At 42.6% G+C, this 21,886-nt stretch overlaps 1 protein-coding gene across 2 annotated transcripts in view; it reads right to left on the bottom strand.

Moving 5' to 3' along the window:
- Positions 1-21,886, bottom strand: part of LOC308071430 (uncharacterized protein) — a 96,072-nt gene that overhangs the window by 69,898 nt on the left and 4,288 nt on the right. The gene's annotated exons all lie outside the window — the stretch shown is intronic.

Raw genomic sequence — 21,886 nt, 5'->3', positions numbered from 1 at the left:
CAGTTACACGATCTAAAACCACTCAGCCTTGTACAAAGTTCATCATTTGTGTCTGCCTGGTGTTCTCCAATTCAGTAACAAATACACAGAAGAAACAGTTGTGGACTCAAACATGGGCTGTCGGCCCCTGGTTCTGCTGGATACCCGGGCAGTTACTCTGACTCCTGCACCGCAAGCACAGCCCAGTCCCCTCTCAGGGAAAACCATTCACTGCGTGCCGAAGAGCCCAGATGCCCTGGAGTTTCACTCCCCACTCATGAGCAGGGGATGACAATGCTTCCCCAGTTCACACAAGAAGTACACAGCATTCCTGCAGAAATGGAGGACCTCTCTGTGTCGGAGGCTATTTTTTACGTTTATATACTCAGTGGTGCATAGCACAGGGCTGTTGGTGGGGGTTTTTTTGTTACTGGAGAAAACAAAAAAAGGAACTCATCTAGTTCTCTGGGTATCTGCCAAAAGCTATAAAATAAAAATAAACTATAAAGACACAAGCTGCTTCTAAGTCCCCAGGCCAGGTATTAACCAGCCACAGTATATCAACCCTAACCATTGCATCCTGCCAACACAAACATTTGTCCCTGCCTTGTTTCTCCATCCTCTCAAAACCTGAGCAACCTCATGCACCTTGCAAGCATCTCTCCAGGGTCCAGGAAGGCAAAGTATTTTGGAGCAACAGGTGCCAGCAGGCCTCTAAGGTGCAGGAGAACAAGGTGAACAGATCACATATGACTTGATGTATAAGCACAGCTTGGCAAGAGGGGTGCTGCACCTGGCTGGCCTCCATTGCCCTGGCAAGACAAACTCGGGCTGGACTCGTGTTGGAACAGCTGGGAAGGACAGGGATGAATTTGCTCACATGAGATTTTGACAGGTGAAGCAAGTGGCCTTGCTCCAAGAGCTGTGCCACCACCTGTAAGCATGGGGGCAGCTTCCCATCGGCAATGTGCCGGCCACCCAGCAGGTGCAGCATCAGCTGGGACATCCACGCCATGGCCAGCACAAGTGACCTCCGCTACCAGTACGGGCTGACGTCAATCAAGTACACACCCAGCGCTTCGGTAGCTCTCCTCTAGCCAAAAAAGTCAGTCACTGACAAGTAGCCGTATGAAGTGTGTTTTTTGTAGGAGCCTCTCACAAAAGCAGCAGCCAATCAGCCCATTCTGCAGGCAGCACTGACCAGCCCCTAAAGCAGAAAATCCTCTTTTCTTTCCCTCTTTCCTTCCCTATCTTTGAAGGAAAAAGTCCCCAAAAGACATTAGTGCAACCAGTAGCAGAATAACGTATTTATAATAAATAAGTGTAACAGAAACAAAAGCCACATATTAAAGAAAAAAAGTACAGTATTGAAAAGGCAAAAGTGCTGGCAATAAACAGAAAATAAGAATATTGAAACTACTACCAAGAGCAGTACAAAATAATCGTTCACGTCTTCCTGCATTAGCATCACTTTCCAGGGAGTATACCTAGAGAATTCAAAGCACACAAGATTTTCTTACAAAACCCCTGACTTCCATACAAGCACAAAGTAACAAGGCTAGCTCTGTGTGGTCAGGGTCCCCCAGAGGTGCCAAGAGCCGGCTGCGCCCAGGGTCCCCGCAGGCTAGGGCTGAGGTGAGCCCCCTGGCCAAGCCACAGCCTGCCACAGCATCTCCCTGCAGCAGGCAATCCATGGCACACGGTGGATGTATGATATTAAAAAAAAAAAAAAAAAAAAATCAAGGTGTGTTTGATACTAAGGAACTTGAATCAAACCCTTAACTGGAGCATTACTTTTAGGCTAAAGCACAGGTCATAGGCCTTCATTCTCCTGCAGGAAAAAACCCAGCCCCACACCCCTGCCTTTCTCATTTGTGTTTCAGGCCTGAAAAACACCCTAGAGTCAGAAAGAATTCCTTTCTTTCACTTACTGCACACTTCACTGAATTTCCTCTATTGAGCTCCTACAGTGTGCTTCTCAACAGCAATTTCTAAAAGGATTTATTAACATTAAGACCGATAGTTATCAAATATTCGCTGATTATATAAAAAATAGATACTTGTAAACAACATTGCAAGGATTATATTTTGGACTTTGGTAAGCATTTCTTTCATATTTTCTAAAGATTTTACTTTTGATTTTGATGGGGTTTTGGGGTTGGGGGTTTTTTTAATGAAGACTGAATATATGCTGCCATCTACTGGAAAGTACAACTTCACCAAGCCAAATTTAAGTGGTTTTTTCCCAAAAAAACTTTGGGAGGGGATCATCTTTACTCTCCTACAGTTGCTCTGCTTAATTCAAAAGGACTATCTGTTGCTTAACATTAAGCATATACAGAAAAACTAGATCTAAAACAGTGAAAAATAAGCTAAACCAGTAAACAAATACCTAATACACGTCAGTGGTTTGTTAGCCATAGCAGGAGCAAAACTCACTGCAGCAGCTTTCTCACTGCACCTCCTGCAAGCTTCTACCTGTCACTATTGAGGCCAAATAGGCACATTACTTTTTTTTTTTTTTTTTCCCCTCCCTGGAATACCTATCTGAGCTTTTAGTAAGTAAGGTGTTAGGGGGGATTCACGCAGAACAGCCTGACCGCACTCCTTACAGCCTGCTGGCTTTGAGGAAGAAAACAAGAGAACAGTTTCAAAGTACTGCTAGACATTCAGCGTTACCTTCAGCTGACTCCCTTCCCCACCCAGACTGATGCTCCTCACCCTGCACGTCAAGTCCTCGCTCTTCAGCATCCAGCTCTTCTCCCTCCACTGGCGCTCCCTGACAGCCAGCTCAGCGTGGAGGCAGTGCCCCAAGCCGCAGTGAAACCTCCAATGCTCTTAACTTGCATTCCTCAATTATGGTTTCTAAAGCACTTACTGGTGTCTCACACTATTCTTCTACAATTCCAGTTCTTGCCATATTAGTGAAAAACCATTGTTTCTCTATCCTGTTTTGGGGTTTGGGTTGGTTTTTTCCCGGTTAGAAGAGGCTGTAGTGGCCAATGCAACAGAACACGAAATAGGAGCTGACACTCCTCACACAGATGCAATTGCCGGTAAGACAACTCCCATTCCTTTTGAGACAACCACGGGGATATCTCAGGTATGGCCTGAGGAGAGCCAGCCTCACCTCCGCTACCCTGCAGCACTGGTAGGATGCCCACACTTTGAGCACCCACCAGCCTCTCCTATTAAGACAATGCAGCTTTTTTGATGCTGGATAAAAAAGAAGCAAAATATTTAGCTAGAAGTAGAGAACATATGGAGGACAGGAAGGACAGGGCAATAAGAAATGAACATCATTTTAAAAAAAGCACAATGTTAGCAAAAAGTCCTTACAGAAACAAGAGCTGTCTACGTATTCATCTGCAAGTCCAACGTATCTGTTGAAGGACAGCACTGGGGAAGAAACAGAATAATCTCTGTAAAATAAATTTGGGAGGGAAATAATAGAGGATGAGGTACAAAGATGGACAACTACACAGGGAAGTAAAAGAAGTCCTTCACTTGAGTATTCATTACTGAGTAACCACAACTACATTATTACAGGGGTAAATCAGGTAAAAGGATCGGTGAAAAATTTGTTCTGATGGCATCTAGGACTGCTAGGTATAAAGCCCAATATGACAGCCAAAGGGGCACCCAAGAGACCAGTAAATGATCGTGATTGATTGCAAAATAATCACAATGCCCAAGACGAGAAACGCCAAGAGGGCCTCAGCTATGTGGTGCACAGTGAGAGAACACTGACCAGTTTAACTTGACACAAAGAGAGATTAGGACCAGTAGCAAGGGAATTTCAAAGTGAGCATTTAGCAACAAACCCTCTTAGGCTGAAGAGTAACAAGCAGAGGAAGAATACGGACTAGTCAAAGTAGGGTCTTGGCAAACATTTGGCCCAACAGTCATTAAAAGGGGAATTATCTTTGCAGCATTGGACAGCTAGAACAAACCAGGCATGATTTAGCTCTAAAGTAGCATTACCAGGTAACTTGATTTACTGAGAAGATAAAAACAAACAATTGTCTGAACAACTCAAGGAAACACATGACCAAGAAAACTGCCACAGGCAAGTGGCTAATAAATAGCAAAGTACAGAGATTAATTTCATCCAAGTACAGTGGGCACTGCTGAGCGCAGTCCTCGGAAGCTGTGTTTTCTAGTCCCTTTGCCTAGCGTTGTGAAGGACAATGCAAATCCCACATGACGCGCTGCAGTGGAGACAGGGGGTTCAACCCAGAGAAGGCAGCCCCCGCAGACTGCACCGACCCGACAAGGCCCCCCCTCCCCACAGACCACCGCGCTGGGTGCCCTTTTCCTCTTACAAAGCACAGGCAGCAGTGGTATCTCCAAACAGAACTTCTCAGTCAAATAAACTGAAATAACAGCCTGCCCGTCCTTCAGGACAGTACTTCAGTGCCAGGCAGAAGGCAGCAAACCCGACCCGGTCTCCTGTGGACCTGTCCGTGGGCACCCACCCCGCTGCCCGAACCTCCCCTCCCCGGGAAGCACACCCTCCCAGGCAGCTGGCTGACCCACCGTGCCCCAAGGTCCCCGTCAGCCAAGCTGCTGCTTGGGCAGACAAGTCTCATTGGCTAAAAATACCCGCCGAGCCAGTCAGTGAAGGATGCTCCTGAACAGGGTGGTGTGCTGATGGGCACTCACACCCCCACGGCCAGCTCACCCCCAGCCCAGCCCACTGCTGAGGCAGAGCGCGCCCAGAGCAAAGCAGAGCTCACAGGCAGACACGCGGGGACATGGGCACTTGCTGCATCTTCACAGCGCTACCATTACTGTCACACTCTAGGGACAGCGGGAGCAGCGGAGACGGAGGATCAGCAGGTAACGTCTCAGGCACTGGCAGAGGTGGGACAGGCCACAGAGGACGATGCCAGGGTGCAGGTTACATCCCCAGTGGCCCTTGGCTCCCAGCAGAGCTGTGCCGGGCAGGCACCGGTCAGTGCACAGGGGCTGGCCACAGGGCTGGCTGGCCGTGCCCTCCCCACACTGCCCCGCAGAACTGCCCCGCAGAACTGCCCCGCAGAACTGCCCCGCAGAACTGCCCCGCGAGCACCCGCAGCTGCCAGACCTGCACGGCCCCTGCCCGACACCCCGAGCCCACCGGACCAGCCCAACTCACCCCCGCAAAACAAACAGGGAAGGCTGCCCTAACCCTAACCTATTAAACGGTACAGTTTACCTTCATATTTCTTTTTATGTATATAGTGAGACTTTTCTGTTGGTGTTTGTTTTTTTTTTTTAATTTGTAACAGGTATTAATGTATGTTTAATTTAAACATATTGCCCCACAGGACTCATTAGCTGTTTAACAAAATGCCTGGGTAAAAACACTCAGCAGATAAAAAGACAGAATTTTAAAATATTGTACGCCTACAAAAATAATCTAGATGAATGATGAAGGGTGTCAGAGAACTCCTCAACCACATCAAACAATGAAAACATTCTTGGAGATGGACTATTTATACATTAAATAAATACCCAGAATTTCTGTAAACGCTGAACAGGAGATATGATAGAATGTTATTTTTCCTAATCTGTTCTTACTGTAATTACGGACTCTATACTCCAACTAAAAAGATCATTTATCTTATGCTGAGTATTTAAATTGCTTTTTCTCCAATACATTACAGATATTACCTTCAACTGGCAAGAAAGCACAACAAAGGATTTTCAGGCACAGCCGATATACTTCTAAAATATTTAACATTTTTCTAACATATGACTTTTATAAAATGTTTTCTCTATTTCTATGAAAGCTTTTTCTAACCAAATTACATACTACTAAAAAATAATTTTATTCTAACCAGAAAGACTAATTTCAGGCGGCAAAAGGCTATTTACAGGCAAATATTCTGGCCTGTACTCCCTTTTTTCGTAACACCACCAGTGGTGTTAATACTAATAATGATACTTACAAGTTATATTTCCATTATTCGATCCAGGGCCTAGAGGAGGATCTCTGTGGCATGGCCCCCAACATGCATCAGGTGTATTTCCACAGTGACACAGATACACAAATAATTTATGCAAAATAAACCCAAAGCGTAAGTAAAGGTATGTACGAAAACAGGGAAATTAGCGAAAGTAGAAGATGCATCGGCAGGCATTAGCAGCTAGGAGAAGACAGCTGTGTCGGAGGTGGCAGAGGGAGATGCCCGTGCACCCCGGGGGAAGGAGCAGCAGCAGGCGCTGCACACCCCCAGGCACGGGCGCAGCCGCTGGTGGCACCTGCCAGGAGCTCTCCTCAGGGCTGCGCGTTGTCCTTTTGTATTTTGCCACCTTAACAATGTAGGCATTTCCCCCCATTATTATGCACTATTAAAAATCCAGTTGTAAGAGAAAGGACAGGTAGCCGTGCAGATTTACAGTACTTATTTTAACAACGTAAATATTTAACGCCACACCATCAGCCTGAAACACCACATATTTACTGTTCTGAGTGGAATTACAGACAAATCTGAGCTAAATCAGACACTACAGCATGGTAGTTAATTTTTGTTGTTGTATCAATTTTTGTGGTTTCAGCCAGGCAAATACAAACAGTGTGTCTAGTATTACAGTTCTATAATTTTTAAGAATTAGTGCTTTTTCATTGTGCCTATATGAAAGCTCAGTTCAAATTAGAAAAGTGGCATCACATTTCAGCACTTCCATAAATATTGAGAATCTGAGCATTTTTTACAGGAGGTGTCAGAGTGACTATGTCTTCCCCTGGAAGCACAGGTTACTGTTTCTCATACTGCAGATGTAGGAGAGCTTCTCCTGGTAGAGAAACACAATTTGACAGGATCTGGGTTTAGCCTGACCATGTGGAATAATCATTCTTGGAACTAAATGCTTGTGCTTGTTTTAATTATTATAAAGAAATCTGACCAAAAGGGTTTCTCCTCAGAACTCTGAATAGTCATACCCACTGACATTTCTGACAAAAATAAGCATTTATCAATTTGCTGCTTTTACAGCTAGAAAGCAACTATTACGAGTACCTAGTCCGACCTTCTGGATAACATAACCGATTTTCGTTCTGTGATTCCCATATGAAGCCCGTAATTTCTGGCTGACTAATGCAGAGACATCCATCCAGTTTGATTTAGTGACTTCAAGCGATCGACTACATCTCCAAGTGAGCTGCTCCTATGGCACACTGCACTAGCTGTTAAATAACTGCAGCTTACTTACACGCCAAACCTGCCTATAGCATCAGCTTCCAGTCACAGAAGAAATTCTCCACAATGGTGCTCACAGACCAGGATCTCATCACCTCCTCACCATCTCCTGGACAAACAAGACCAACCCAGCTTCTCCCATCAATTCACAGGTGTCTCTCTAGTCAGTTTATCTTTCACAACACCATTACGAGTCCTTATTCCACTTAACCTGAAGAATAAACAGCTTAAGGGGTGTAAGCATCACTCAATTACACTTTGTGCATTGTTTATTAATTTAATTTTCATCACAAGTGTAAATCAAAAGAGCACAGTTGATGGGCTTGGGTGACACAAAGGTCATAAACAGAGGAATCACTGACATGGCTGTAAATTAGTGAATCCTACGAGACTTTTACAAACACTAACGAAACTCTGAATGGAAATGGATTGTCTCATCACTCAGATCCAACAAACACAGAAATTCACATTTATTTTAAAGTAAATTTTCAGAGCAACAGGCAATTTGTAAAGTGCCTTTGAAAAGAATGCCTGTAAATAAAATCATTAAAAAGCAATTTCTGGGTATAGAGAAAACCTGTATTAGACAATTTACTTTAACCATTCATTTAAAAAAATTAACTTCTCTGGTTCAAGATCTTATCCTAACTGAACAAGGATATACTCCAAAATACACAGTGACACGCTTGACTATTTTATATTTAAATTTTTTTTGGCACCCACAATGGCTTAAGTTAAAAAACACTTAAATGTTTGGCATCACAAATTTCAATTCAGCATTCAATTTAACAATGCACTGTGCAACACATGAATAGATTGAAGTGCTTGTGTCTAACCTATGCAATACTACTAAGCAAATATTCTCAGTGGCAGCACGGCAAAGCATAAATACTCATTGCTATTTTCTGTTATTCAGAGATGCAACAGAAAGAGTGAGTCATCTGCTTTATTTTTAATCAAAGCTCCAAACCTGCAGTTTTCCCTTACAGTAAGGGCAAAGTGCAAAGGATCCTGTCCCCCAGCAGCACTGGAGAGCGGGAGCTTCCGAACTGCCACGTGGTGGGACCCATGCACAGCACCTCTAGATCCACTGTTTTGTGCACGCACCATTGTGTACTTCAGCATCGAAGCAAGTATGTAACAACACAAGCTACGTGAGTCCCAGGATGATCTCACTCTTTCAATTTACTAGAGGAATAGAAAGCATTACGTTTCTTTTGGGTTTGTATTTTTCATTTTAGAAGACCTTTTTCTTTACAATACTATAATCAAAATTTTGATCTATTTGTGAAGCTGAATATGATTTATCTGTTATCTGGTTTACTCAACAAACAAGTACTTACTGAAAAAATCTATCAAGCATACAGATGTCTTTAAGTATCCAAAAATAACCTCCTTTTGTGCAATACATTCACATTCACAGTATGGAGCGTTAAGAGACATACCTGTCATCCATAAAATTTTTGATCAACTGCTAGTATTTCACCATTTGTTCTCCATTTTCCTCAACGGTTCTTTGTCTTTTCTTTATGGCATCTTCATGTTTTTTCCAACTGTCAAGTCTTAACCAAGCCCATGTCAAAGCAAAACGTCAAGCACAGAAGTCTCGACCTAACGAGCACCGAATTTTTTTTTTGTTTCTTACCTCCCAAGAACAAAATATGCCTTTGCCTCACATTTTAAATAATCTTGATCTTTTCATTTGATGCTGTTGTAAAGCTCTTTCAGTTCTCAAGACCTCTTCTTCACATGTTTCCTGAATTCTGCATTTCTCTTTAAGAAACTCTTGAAATACCGACTTCCTTTCTCTGTGTTGATTTACATTCATATAACCTGGGCAGCATCCGAGTGTAGCTGTCACGTTGTTCATTCTTTGAGGAGCATTACCAGCAAAATTAAATGGGCAAAACCTGCCAGATCACATGCTCTAGCAAAAAAGCTCTTTCCTAAATTAACGAGTGGTGTCCGACATCATCCTGCAGAGCAGAACAACAGCATAAACAAGACTCGCAGGGCACCGCGGGCAGCCTGCTCGCCCTGCGGAGACGCCAGCTCCCCTCTCACTGCTGGAACAGCTTTGCACAGCTGGAAAGGCCAAATTTTATTCTGTTTGTTTTTCTGCATCAGTGTTTTCCATTTTCAGGGGACCCATGAAGAAAACAATATAGCATTAAACCTAGTCTTTGGAATATAAAAACGTACAATTACAAAGATTCTCAGTTTTTATTAAATTTAGTATTTGCTGACAACAGATTTACTGTATAAGCCAAATTACTGGTCAAATATCACAGTCCTTTGAAATGTGACTCAGACAGGTTGTCTTCTATATACTACGCCGCCACCTCCCAGAATCTGCCCATCCAAACACGCTGATGAGACTACACCATGGCTCACAGCAAAAAGCCAGTCAGGAACTTCCCTTGAGACAGCACAAGTGCTCACTGTGACTGCCAAGGTAAAGTTCAGCACTGTTGCCACTGAAGTCAAAGCAAGCCTTTCCACAAACAATTTCTAGACCCTAATTTTATGTAAACAAAGTAAGTAAAAATGAATGATTTCCTGAAAGTTTCACAACTCCCTAGACTAGCTGCTTTTTTAAATAGATTTTTTAAAAATCTTCTCACAATGCCAAATTCACTCTATAAAACTGTATACAGGCAGACAATAATACAAAATAAGTTTCTGCATGTCCATATTTTAAATGTATTCCTTGTCTACTGGTAAAACAGTTCTCCAGTATTTCCCTTGAAACTATGCATCAGATTTATGTGGAAACATATATTCCATCTACTACATTCACATTTAAAATCCAATTTTCCTGGTTTTATAACCCAAATATAAACCAGATTAAAATAGTGTCTATGTCACTTTATTTACAAGGAAAATCTTAACAGCATGACCGTATATAAGACTAAGAATTATTTTTGCAGGGGATTTTGTTTACAAAACAAGTGCTTTGTTCCTAAAACTGTTATAAAGCCTTGGTTCTTCTCCTTGTGTGTCATAATAAAATGCAATACAAACAAAATACAGCACTCCGAAAGTTACAACACATCCCCCTTCTGCCCAATTTTTTGTACTCTCTGCTTTTTGTACTTTGGAGTTAGCATTGAATCAAGGCTGGATTAACAAGGATTCGCCTTCCCACTCTCAGTATAAGGATCCCTGCTGGGATGTTCTCCTCTTCAGGGAGGGAAGCTGGAACGTGGACTGCCCTGCCCAAGCTCACGCTGCTCACGCTGAGACAGAATTGCCAGCACATGAGAGCACCCCAGCCTCCCAGAATGTAGTCCAAACTCCATTTATTCCTACAATGCTATGTAGATCGGATAGGTCAAACATCTGCGGCAAATTTGGATTTTGTCTGACGACAGGGCACTATTGCCTGAAGTGACCGAGCTGCGGCGATTCTGCAAGCCCTTGCCAGAAGACACCTGCCTGTCTCAGGGAACAGCCCTGGTGTGCATCAGCCTTCATGCACTGTCACCTAATGAGGGACACTGGGTAAAACCACTGGGCTCCCATGAACACAGATGCAATGCTGCAGACAGGGAAACTGGGACTCCAGCATTTCGTCCCTGTGGGGCCAGCAGTGACTGGGAAATGGAGCTATGCAGAGCCCCTCGAGCTTGAGCGAGGGTGGCTATCAGAAACTGGGCTGCAGAACAGATAAACTTCAAGAAGATCACCAAGTGAAGGACTAGCTAACATTAACACTTTAGGACTGATGTATTAATTCCTAACTGCTTCACACACCCCCTCACTAGCATCATTCTACTAACTGGTATTTTGAGTATATATCCAAGCACCTCCCCAATACCTAATGACAGTTTTATACTATCCTGGAAGATGATGCATGACAGGACACACACCAGGTGCGAATACAAGGATGGATATTAAGAACTAAACACAATTAGAAAGTCTTTTATTTTTTTTTTTTGCAACTGAAAGGATAATCGTTATCATCTTTTCAGCACTTGTGTAACTATGGCTGTATGTTACAAACATCACCACAACTGTCACATTTGTGTCCAAGTGTTGGCCTTTCCACTAACAGAACATAAAAGACTACAAAGGACATAATACTCAGAAACAACCAGTAAAATCAGCTCCGAAACAAGCTTTCTTCCTGGCCCACATGATAAAACCTCCCCAGGACACAACCAGCTGTGCCGCAGCTGGGGAACCTGTGCAGGTACGGGACGCCGGGACGTGCCAGCATGGCAGGGGCTGGGGCAGCGCACACCCCTCTGGCCATCCTGCACAGGCACAGCAGCCAGGACAGCGGCAGTGTGGGGATGAGCCCCGCGTCACAGCGAGTGTGACGTGGGCACAGGGGACGAAGCACAAGGCAGGACGTGCCAGGCACAGGGCCATTTCTGGGGACAGCCCTTCTCACAGCGTGCCAAATGCGAGGGCTGCGTTGGCAAAGCCAGGATGTGTCGCAGTCATGATGCCAGCAGCACTGCCATTCACCTTGCTGCGCACCTCTCACACTTCATCATCTATATGATAAAATACATGAAACAGATCTAGGTAAAGAAAGAGCAACATCCAAATAAAAGATTTTTTTATATTAAGGCCAGACATATCATAAGTCATCGAAGATTTGGAAGAAATGCTCTGTGGACTTTTCGGCTCTTCTTGGAGCAGCAGAAATAACTAACATACTCCCTCTGGAAAGACATGTGACAAGAAAAAACTCAAACTTTAAAGGCTATCTAAATGGTTACTTTATTGTGTCTACCATTGAATACTCGGTTTCCAGAACCCACCTCTTCAGCGAAGTTTGCTTTCCAGGTTCAAATAATGAGCATTGTTAGTTCAAAATTAGTCATAACCTCCCTCCCCTCTATGGCACAAATTTTCTATATGAAAGTCATTATGAAATTAAAATTGTAGGTTATAAGCCCATTTAAAGAAGAAACAGAGTGATGCTGTAGATAAATCACCTATAGAAAGAGACAAATCCAACAACTCTACCAACCCTCCTGCTCTGAACTTTCTTTCATCTATCTCACCTCCTTTTTCTGCCATATGGCCTACGTGGTATAATTTTGGAGTTTTTAAACTTTGAAAGAAAAAAATCCTAGTTCTGTTCTCTGAGGTGAAAATTATTATTAACTGAGAAGAGTGGGACAATACCATCCTACCTTGAAACTGTAAAGGGCAAAAAGGTGTTGGAAAGGCAGAAAAGCAGAGAAGTTCCATCTAAAAAGGAAGCAGATTATTTCTTCTATTCATAAAAGCGGGATTTCTAACGCTCTTTATACCCGATACCTCTAAGATAGTACAGCAGTCCTTATTTAAGCCCCCTACAAGATGGCGCATCTAAATAAGCGTCCTGCGCTCGGTTGCGGGGAGCTCCTGCAGTAACAGCCGTGCAGCAAAGCACTGTCTATGCACACACGTAACCTAGAGATGAGTGCAACAGATAAACACATTAAACGGTAACACATTCCTGTGTTTCAGCTACAGTAGCAACGGGATCATACTGCCACAACAGCAGAACAAAAATTACACCAAAACCCACTCCTCTCCGGTAACCCCCAGCACCCTGACCCCCTGTTCCCCAGCTCCTTCTCGGCTCCCCCCCCCCCCCCCCCCCCCCGACCTCCAGTTCCCCACAAATTCTCCAAGACCTTACTTTCAGCCACCAGGATATTAAAGGCCACTTAACTTATTATCAAGGCTTCAGGCTTCACATACATACAGCATGTAAACCTAGAGATTTACCTTTATTTTGTATTTGTGTCATATGCCAGCACAACTGTCAGAAAGTCGGTGGAGTCCAGGATGTATGAGGGGGAGCGTTGCCAGCAGCTGGAGGTGGCTGTTGCCTCCACCCAGCACTGGTAGGGCCACACCAGCAGCACTGGGTCCAGTTCCCCAGTGCAGGAGAGATGTGGACAGACTGGAAAGACTCTAGCAAAGGACCACCAAGCTGGAGGGTCTGGAGCATCTCTCCTCCGAGGAGAGGCTGGCAGAGCTGGGGCTGCTCAGCCTGGAGCAGAGCTCAGGGGTCTCGTCCGTGTGCGCAGACACCCGCAGGGAGGGTGCTGAGGACAGAGCCAGGCTCCTCCTGTGGTGCCCAGGGGCACGACCGGAGGCAACGGGCACACAGGGACACACAGGAGGGTCCCTCTGGACACCAAGAGACTCTTTTTTGCTGTGACGGTGACCAAGTACCACCAGAGAGGTGGTGCAGCCTCCATCCTTGGAGATATCCAGAAGCCAAGTGGCCATGGTCCTGGGCAACCGGCGCTGGGTGGCCCTGCCTGAGCAGGGGCTTGGACCAGGCGAGCTCCAGAGGTCTCTGCTGACCTTAACCAGCCTGTGGTTCAGTGACAATTACTCCGTGTAGTCTCTGGTTTTATCAGACTTTCCCAGAATTCATAGAATGGTTCTTTCCTCTGTTTGAAGAGTTCGTTTATCTTAGAAAAAAAAAATATGTTTTGAATAGTGCACTTACTCTTTTCCCAGATGAACGCTTTTCACCCTCAGTGTTCTGTTCTGGTTTAATGATGTGGTACATAAAGTGTTTCCTATCACACGCTGAAGGTGTGCTTTGACTGTTAATTCATTTATCTTCATCTCTGACGTAATGCCTCCGCAGTAGAAGTTCAGACAAACAAATTCTACTGTAAAAACCACTTCTGTGACTATTTCACAGTATATAAACAAGTAAGTTATACTCAAAATTGGAATAAATCAGAGTTAATTCTTTTGTTGCAGCTGAAATTAAGTGAACCACCATACCAAAATGTTTATTTCATGTTAATGAAGTATCTAGTCTGACATTTTGGAAGATTTAAGAAAATCCATATTTAAACTCCTCAAGCTTATTTAACATATCTCAGCAAGGTGGATGAATAACAAAGGGGTTTTTTTCCTATACAATATGCAGTGATATATGCAGAACTAAAACACACACAAGTGTCTCTTGGATCCTTTGGGCAAGAAGTCTGCCAAGCTGGGGTGGACAATTTTTGGGCTGCCATCAGCAACAAAGAAAATAGGCTATAGAAAGGTCTACTTGTATCAGTCAAACTTAAACCCGTCCAAAGTAGGAATTGCACAGCCTTCCTGTAAGGCAAACCTGCCTACTGAAAAGGGGAATCTGCCCCAGGGTTGCTACTCTACTTGTCCGTTTACCTTCTTTTTATGGATATCATAATGAATACTCCGGTAAGCACGATGTAGTGCTTAGGGACATGCTTGAGTGGTGGATTTGGCAGTCCTGGGTTAACAGTTGGACTCGAGGATCTCAAAGGTCTTTTCCAACCTAAACAATTCTATGATTGAGTCTTCCCTCTCTTACAATCAACAACCCTACTTAGATATAAAGAGTTATAAATTTATTCTCACTTGAACAGCATTAGACACAACCGGTGTCCTACAGACACAGCCCAAGAAATGAAGGTAGCGGTAACAAAAGCTGAATCCACGATGTACTGTGAACAGCGAGGAGCAATTTTTCCCACAGCACTGCAGCACCATCATCAGGCAGTGAGAGGAAATCTTCCTGTTCTCTGGTCCCAGATTTACTCAATCTCCCTGTCACAAAACCCCAAAGCTCCGTTTATGCCACTTCCACCCTTGTCCAGGCTTCACCACACGCGCACAGTGGGTTCTCCCACCTAAATCGGTTACAGGGTCTCACCCCATCTAAGCCAGTGCAGAACTGCAGTAATAACATAGGGCTTCTTTGAAGGATGTTCAAGCCCAAGGGCAAGATGCTAACAGAAAATACTCTTTCTTGTTTAAAATCAGTGGCTACATAGGAATGCCAATGTATGGTAAAAGCCACACGTCTTTTTAAGGTGCCAGCAGTAATCCTTTAAATTAAGGACTGGTAGTGAGCCCCATTTCAGTGCCAAATAAGATGACTGAAACGAAAACAGAAACAAAAGCTCCCATGCATTATGGGCAAAGCAGCAAAGTTTCTGAGCAGAAAGAAAAATGCCTCCTTGCTCTCTGCTGGCATTTGAACAGGGCAGTGCACTAACAAACACAGTTGTGTAACCCAGGGCACATGCTCCAGACCTCTAAGGTGGATTTATTAACCATCTTTAACAACTATCATTTTGTAAAATGGCAAAAAGCACATCTCATTACACTAATGAGATAATGCAGTCTGCAGGATCTTCAGAGAAACCTAACAGAGGTAAGCAAATGAACAAATAGCTGGTAAAATTCAGTGTTGATAAATGCAAAGTAATGCACATATAAAAGAATATTCTGATAATATTGATGTGTATTGATGATATGATCCATTATTGATAAACTTCATTGATTTCTAAAATAAAATCATGAAAACACAGTGTACCATCAATGAAAAAATGTAACAATAATACCTAATAAATGAGTGCCAAAGAAATTAAATTGGATACAGTGACACTTTTAAGGTTACTTGTATCTTCTCACCAAGAATACTGTTCTAGTTGCTATAACCAGAACTGAAAAGATGGGGGGGGGGGGGAAAAGTTCACATGGAAAATGGAAATTATATAAGGCATAGATAAGCATTCAAATGGAAATCACAAATATTGATAAGGAATAAAATAAATACAAACTCACATGGAAACAAGCATTCAAATAAATCCTGTGAGGATCAGAAAGGAGACTGGACATTCCCACTGTTTCCCATAGTACAAAACAGGCCAACACAACCCCATTTAAAAATGCCAAATTCGAAAGTGGTCAAGAGAATGGTCTTTAAGGAACGAATAACCTGCCTGTGGAAGGGGGGGCACAAGGATGGCATGGGGAAGGGGCGAGGAGTGCTCAAGCCCCAGGGAAGGAGAGCCCAGCCTCACCTCCCCATGGCTGCAGCCGCTGGGGACAGGGGAATGGACGCCCCCCTCACGTTAACGACAGGCTGCCTAAAGAGAGGGGTTTAACACATAAAATATTAAACATGGGTTTCCATATATATTTCATGTTTGTATGTTTCCATACGTTTAGCATATGAAAGTTAAGTTCTAGAATTACCATCTTTCATTAGTTTTCTTAGCCTTCTCATGCAGCTGGCACTTGTACGTGAAAAAGACAAGGGACCAGGTTCATCTTTGGTTTAATTCAAATCTGGATTTGTTACTGAAGGAGGAGCAGTCATTTTAAATTAATTTTACACAGGTATTCCTTGCTTAAGTGTAGAGGCTGATTTTAATGTATCAGAAATAAGAAAAATGAGAGTGTTTTTTATGAAAAGATATTTCTTGTCCTGAAAGCTTTGACGGTGCTCTGTTACAAAAAGAAAGAGTTTAATCAAATGAAACACTGTCTGGAAGAGATCTTCAAATTTCAAGGAAATCCTTGCTAGTCACAGTTAATATTTAGTAAGTATAAAGAGTAAGTATATAATTTTTAGATTTTAATGTACAGTGCTTCAGAAAGATTGACAAAACATTATCTGCAAAGGACTTCATATTAACATAATAATGAAACAGTTTTCAAGCCATTATGGAGACACTGAGATTTTTATGGTAATGTGTAATATGGCGATAAAAACACGTAAAATGCATAAGCATGAAGAACAAAAATGTTAAAGGTCCCTACTTTGAACAGCTCTTCATTTAAGAGTACAGCTGTGTTTAGGAATTATAGCTACTTGCCTCTGTGTGAACACACACGATCAGGGCATCAGCACCATTTCCCTTCTCTCCTGGAATGACAGCACGAGGTTTGGACAGAAAAGTCTGCAAGACAAGTCTTGTTGCTTTATAATAAACACAGCTCGGCTGCTACACTGGAACAAGTAAGACAATGTGTTTTGTGCCCAATTGGCAGAAAAGCATGCATGCTTTGTCACTGTGATCACATTTAATCCTGCTATCTGTGTCAAGAACTCAAAATTACCAGTGTGCAGTAATGCCCTTTGTACCTAGGCGGAATATTTGGTATCAGGCACCACATAACAGTTGGCAAGAATTAAGGCCAGGTCCTCCTTGGACTCATGTCAGCATACACACAATCTCCCAGCAAAGCATTAAAGCAAGGTAGCATTTTTCTCCTTTCATAACCCCACACCACCTTAAAGGTGTTTGATAAATCATCCTCTCGGTGTGCTTTGCATCTGGCTGACTCAGAGCCACTATTCCACCCTGCTAAGATGTGTCTCCCTATGGGGGTTTTGCTGCCCTTGCTGCCATGCCATGCTCTCCGCTTTCTCCCTCCTGCCTCTGCTGCAGTACTGCTCCTGCTCCCTCTCCTCCCACCTCCCATCAGTTTTCTGCTCACTCTTCTGACTTGCTGCTGTGTTCTCCAGTGCCCTCTAGCCATTACACACGCGGCCAGGTGGGATGAAAGGATGCTGTGCTGTTGCCAAGCTCTGCAGCATGCCACTCATCCCACAGCCAGCAGCAAGCAGATGCTCAGCCATGCTGCACAGGGGCATTCCGGGCAAGCTCACCTCTGAGCATGCAGCCAAGGTGGGCAAGGTTACCCAAGAGTACACAGCCGAGCAGGCAAGCTCGCCCCAGAGCATGCCTTACAGAGCCACTCTGGCAACCCAGTGCCATTGGAAGTCACCACTAGGCTTGCACAGTGCTCATCCTCCAGCCACGTGGTGGTGGTGGTTTATCCTCCAGGTTACTAATCATGAGTTAATAAAAATCACAGACTGTTTTTTTCTGGACTGCTTCGATATGAAGTTGCCATAACTCAAGAATTATACAAAACAACAAGCAAAATCGGGCAGCCTGCTACAGAGCAGCAGAAAAATCTGGAGATATGATTTCTCCATTTTAACAGTTTTTCCTCTCGGACACCCAGAAGACATTTTTAAGAGCCGCAGCAGGTTAGTGAACTAGTGAGGCAGCTTACCTCTGCTAACAAAGACTACGGCTCTTCAGACACCATGCATCAAACAGCATGAGCAAACCCCTTCCCATCGTTTCAAATGCAGCTTCTGACACACCAAAGGAACCTCGCAAGGCTCCCCAGGTACCCACACCAACATCCTAGTCATAGCACGGTGGTTAATCACCAGCTCCACCAGCTCTCCCTGAAAGCGGCACACTGCTCTGCATACCCACAGCATTAGTGTTCCAAGATTATTTTTAATTATGTAGCTGGAGTGAGAAAATGTCACTCTCCCAGAGGAAAAACTTGGTCTTTCAAAATAATACAGATGCTGTCACTCTTCACAAGCTTAGTAGTTCAGAAAAACTATCACTGGGGCAGTGAATTTTTTTATCTTTTTTATTTAACCACTAAGTAAAAATAGACTAAAATACCACTGAAACAAACTGAAATAAGACGGATCAACAGGCAGAAAAATAATGCCATGATCCTCTTATGTCTTGATTAAAATTCTGATGGACAGAACACAAATTTAAAAACATCCTCAGGAAATGAGTTGAGGAAATACAAAAAATGCCAAAAAGATCCAACTATAGCACCAATCGCGAACAGGGAATTTTTCACAAGGTCACTCAAAAGGCAAGTCCTCCTCTGGGATAAACAACCCCAAGAGCTTTGAAGCAGATGTAAAGCAAACACGACATCATCTAATGACAGGAGCAACAACCTATGCAGAGTAAATTCCACGGACCTCAGCCGCCGCCACAGAAAGGTCAGGACCAAAACCAGTTCTACCACACTTGAAACTGCAGTTCTGAAAAAAAAAAGTGGTAACCAAAGCTAAGGCTGCACTTACTGGGAAGAGAAGGAATAATCTCTCCTCAAAAATCAGTCTTTCATTGTTTATGTTGAACAATGCTGAGTAACTGTATGTTCTACCTCCCCCCCAGCGTCCTCCTGCATTTCTGCCTCACTTGTTCACAAGAACATGCTTTCACTCCAAGGAAAAATGCATAAATATATTACAGGTTACCAAAGCTTTTGAGAATCAAAGGAAGTAAATTCTGTCAAACACACTTATTTCCCCCTCTTCTGCCTTTTGAAGAACACTAATACTTTGCTGTTCCATTAACCATTCTTATACTAGACAGTAGAGATGGTAAAGAAAAAGCATAAGGTACAAGCCTGTTCTGGAAAGCTGCAAGAAAATAACCTACTTCAAGAAAATAACAAGACAACAACTATACGTTAAAATATCAACAAACTGCAGAAAGCCTCCAGGCCCAGGAAAATTACTGCAATCCAAGTATACATGTAATGGTGGACAACAGCACAGATCACTGTACCTGGTGAAAGCACAGCTAAACATGCAAGCTAGAGAGAAAATCACACAAAGTAAATCACGTAGCCTACAAAGTCAGGATGCACTACACTGACTTATCAAAACAGGCTTGAATGAAGAAATGCTTTGACCAACAGAACTGCATCTATTAACATCTATTAACTTCACCAAACAGCAAAAATGCATGAGGTCTGGATAACTCCTGTAAATAGTTTCAGCACTGGGATCTGACAAAATGCTAAAATAAATCCTGATATACAAACTTTTTGATAAAGTTCTCCAATATAATAAATCCAGATATCAAATACTGCTTTTTAGTATTATTACTGGAGTGATTGCTCTTGTAGTTATGAAGTATGGGCAGGTTTACATGCAAATGAAGCTATTTTACATCTTCACAGTGAAACAGAATCAAGTTTTTCACAATGTAAGGGATAAAGTGAGAATGCAGTAATGATTTTATTTGCAGTAGAGATGCTACTTACTGTATTTGTTTTCTGCCATTCACTTGACTTTAACAAATTAAACTAACTTTGTAAACAAATGCTGAGACTCCAAAAGTTCATCCTCAATGACAAAAGAAGTATCTTGTTGAATGCAGTGTGCGTATAATTCTAATACACAGAGTTCTAATACAATGACCTTGAAAAATTATAATATGAAAGACACCAAGTTCAGAGTTGTGCAGATCCCATGTTCTGGCTCACAGTACAGTCCTTGTGTATTTTTTATTTTGAGGTACCAAATTTCTCATGCTACCATACTTCGGGAAAAGCAAATAACATAGAAATTTTCATATCTCATAACATTAGTGGATTTACATAGCCTACCAAATCAAGTTATGCTGTGTGAAGTAAAAGTACAGTCTGTTCCATGCACAGAAATTTTTCATATTTTTTTTTACTTCTACAAGTATTATTTTTTGAATCACTGGCATATTTAAAACTGTATAGATTAAATAATGATTGACTATTAACAAGCACTGGAAATTCCATAAGTGATAGTTTTGTTCTATCAAAAGGGACTTGAGTCACATTGAGTGATCATTTACAAAAATACGGTTAGAAATTTTAAGACAATTGATAATGTTTTTGGTGGTGTCTTTGCTATCCTTAGTCACCAAGGCAACAACCAATTTACAAATAGCCTATGAAAACATACTGTCCTATGCGGAAACAGTGCAAGAGCCCATCTGCATTTAAGTCATGGATTTTGATGAACACTTGTAATAACAAAATAGCTTTATCATGAAACATCTCAAGGTAGCCAGTTTTGATGAAAGACTTATCATATGCCTACTGGCCTAGAAAATGGAAAATATTTTACAACAACTACTGGGCTTAGAGAATGGTTAGAAGCAGGAGAATTTTTTCCCTATCTGCTTTCAGGCAAAGGACCTGGGTTCCCCAAAGACAAAGTAACAGAAATTATAATGAAAATGTTTAGAAAGGAGTCACACAAAAAATAAATGGGGAAATTTTTAAAAACCCTGAATATAGAGGAAAATGGAAAACCCTGAATATAGAGGAAAACAAAATAGTATGACTTTGTAGTAAAGAAGAAATATTTCATTCAGCTGTAAATCCAGCCAAGGTGAGAAAAGGCATGCTGAAAATACCTCTAGAGAAAACTGATAAGAAAATGCACAGGACAGGACAACATAGTCCAGAGTCCGAAGGAAACACCAGAAAGCAATAAAACACAGGCTTCTTATCTCTCTACATCTGTATTTTTCTTCTCCCATCAAGCAAGTAGAGATGAAGTATTAAATAAGATTTCTGAAAGACCTCTGTGCATGCCATTTGGCCCCGGGGCCAGAGCAATGTCCCCAGCCTGCTTAATTCACCTGTCGGAAGGCAAAGCAGGGGACAGCAGCAGGGCAGCCAACGGGACCTGCTCTAACCACACACAGTGGGCATGGACCACTACTTTGCGTCTAGAAAGAGGACCTCAGCACTGGAACCCAGCACAAGTTCTGCAAAAATTTTATCTTCTCAAATTGGGAAGCTCAACTGGTTTAAGACGTACAAGGATGTCAGGTATGATCTCTTGCCCGTTCAGCCAAAGGATGCCTCAGGAGGTATGAACGAACGTGAAGGACAGAAGAATTAGGATGTGAGCTAAGTGAACTGCATATATTCAGTTGAGTATTGTTCTTAATACATAAATGATCCATTATGAAAAACATACTATACAATCCCGCTACATCACCTTAAAAACATTATACAGCCACGTTAAATCAACATTTTCAGTAATGGATCCCTAATCCTATTAGATTGTGCACAGTTCAATAATATTTTGCATTAATGATTCTAATTAAACAAGAGCCATGCAATCAGAAATAACATCCTCACAACCAAACCTTTTAGAGAACAGCGTGCCATGAGCTGGCTTACCTCTCTAGCAATAGGAGAGACATCAAGGAGAAGACAATGGCAAAAACATTTTTGTTTGTCAGGAAGTTTCCATCTCTCAACAATTCCCTCATCAGAAATTGCACAGTAACCCAGTGCTTTGAGGGAGAAAATGCCATTAACAACAATATGCCTACACGCTATTTTCAGGCTCAGTG

The sequence above is a fragment of the Falco punctatus genome (assembly GCF_963210335.1).
Source record: "Falco punctatus genome assembly, chromosome: 11".
NCBI lineage: Eukaryota > Metazoa > Chordata > Aves > Falconiformes > Falconidae > Falco > Falco punctatus.
This window is presented reverse-complemented; position numbering and strand designations above follow the sequence as displayed.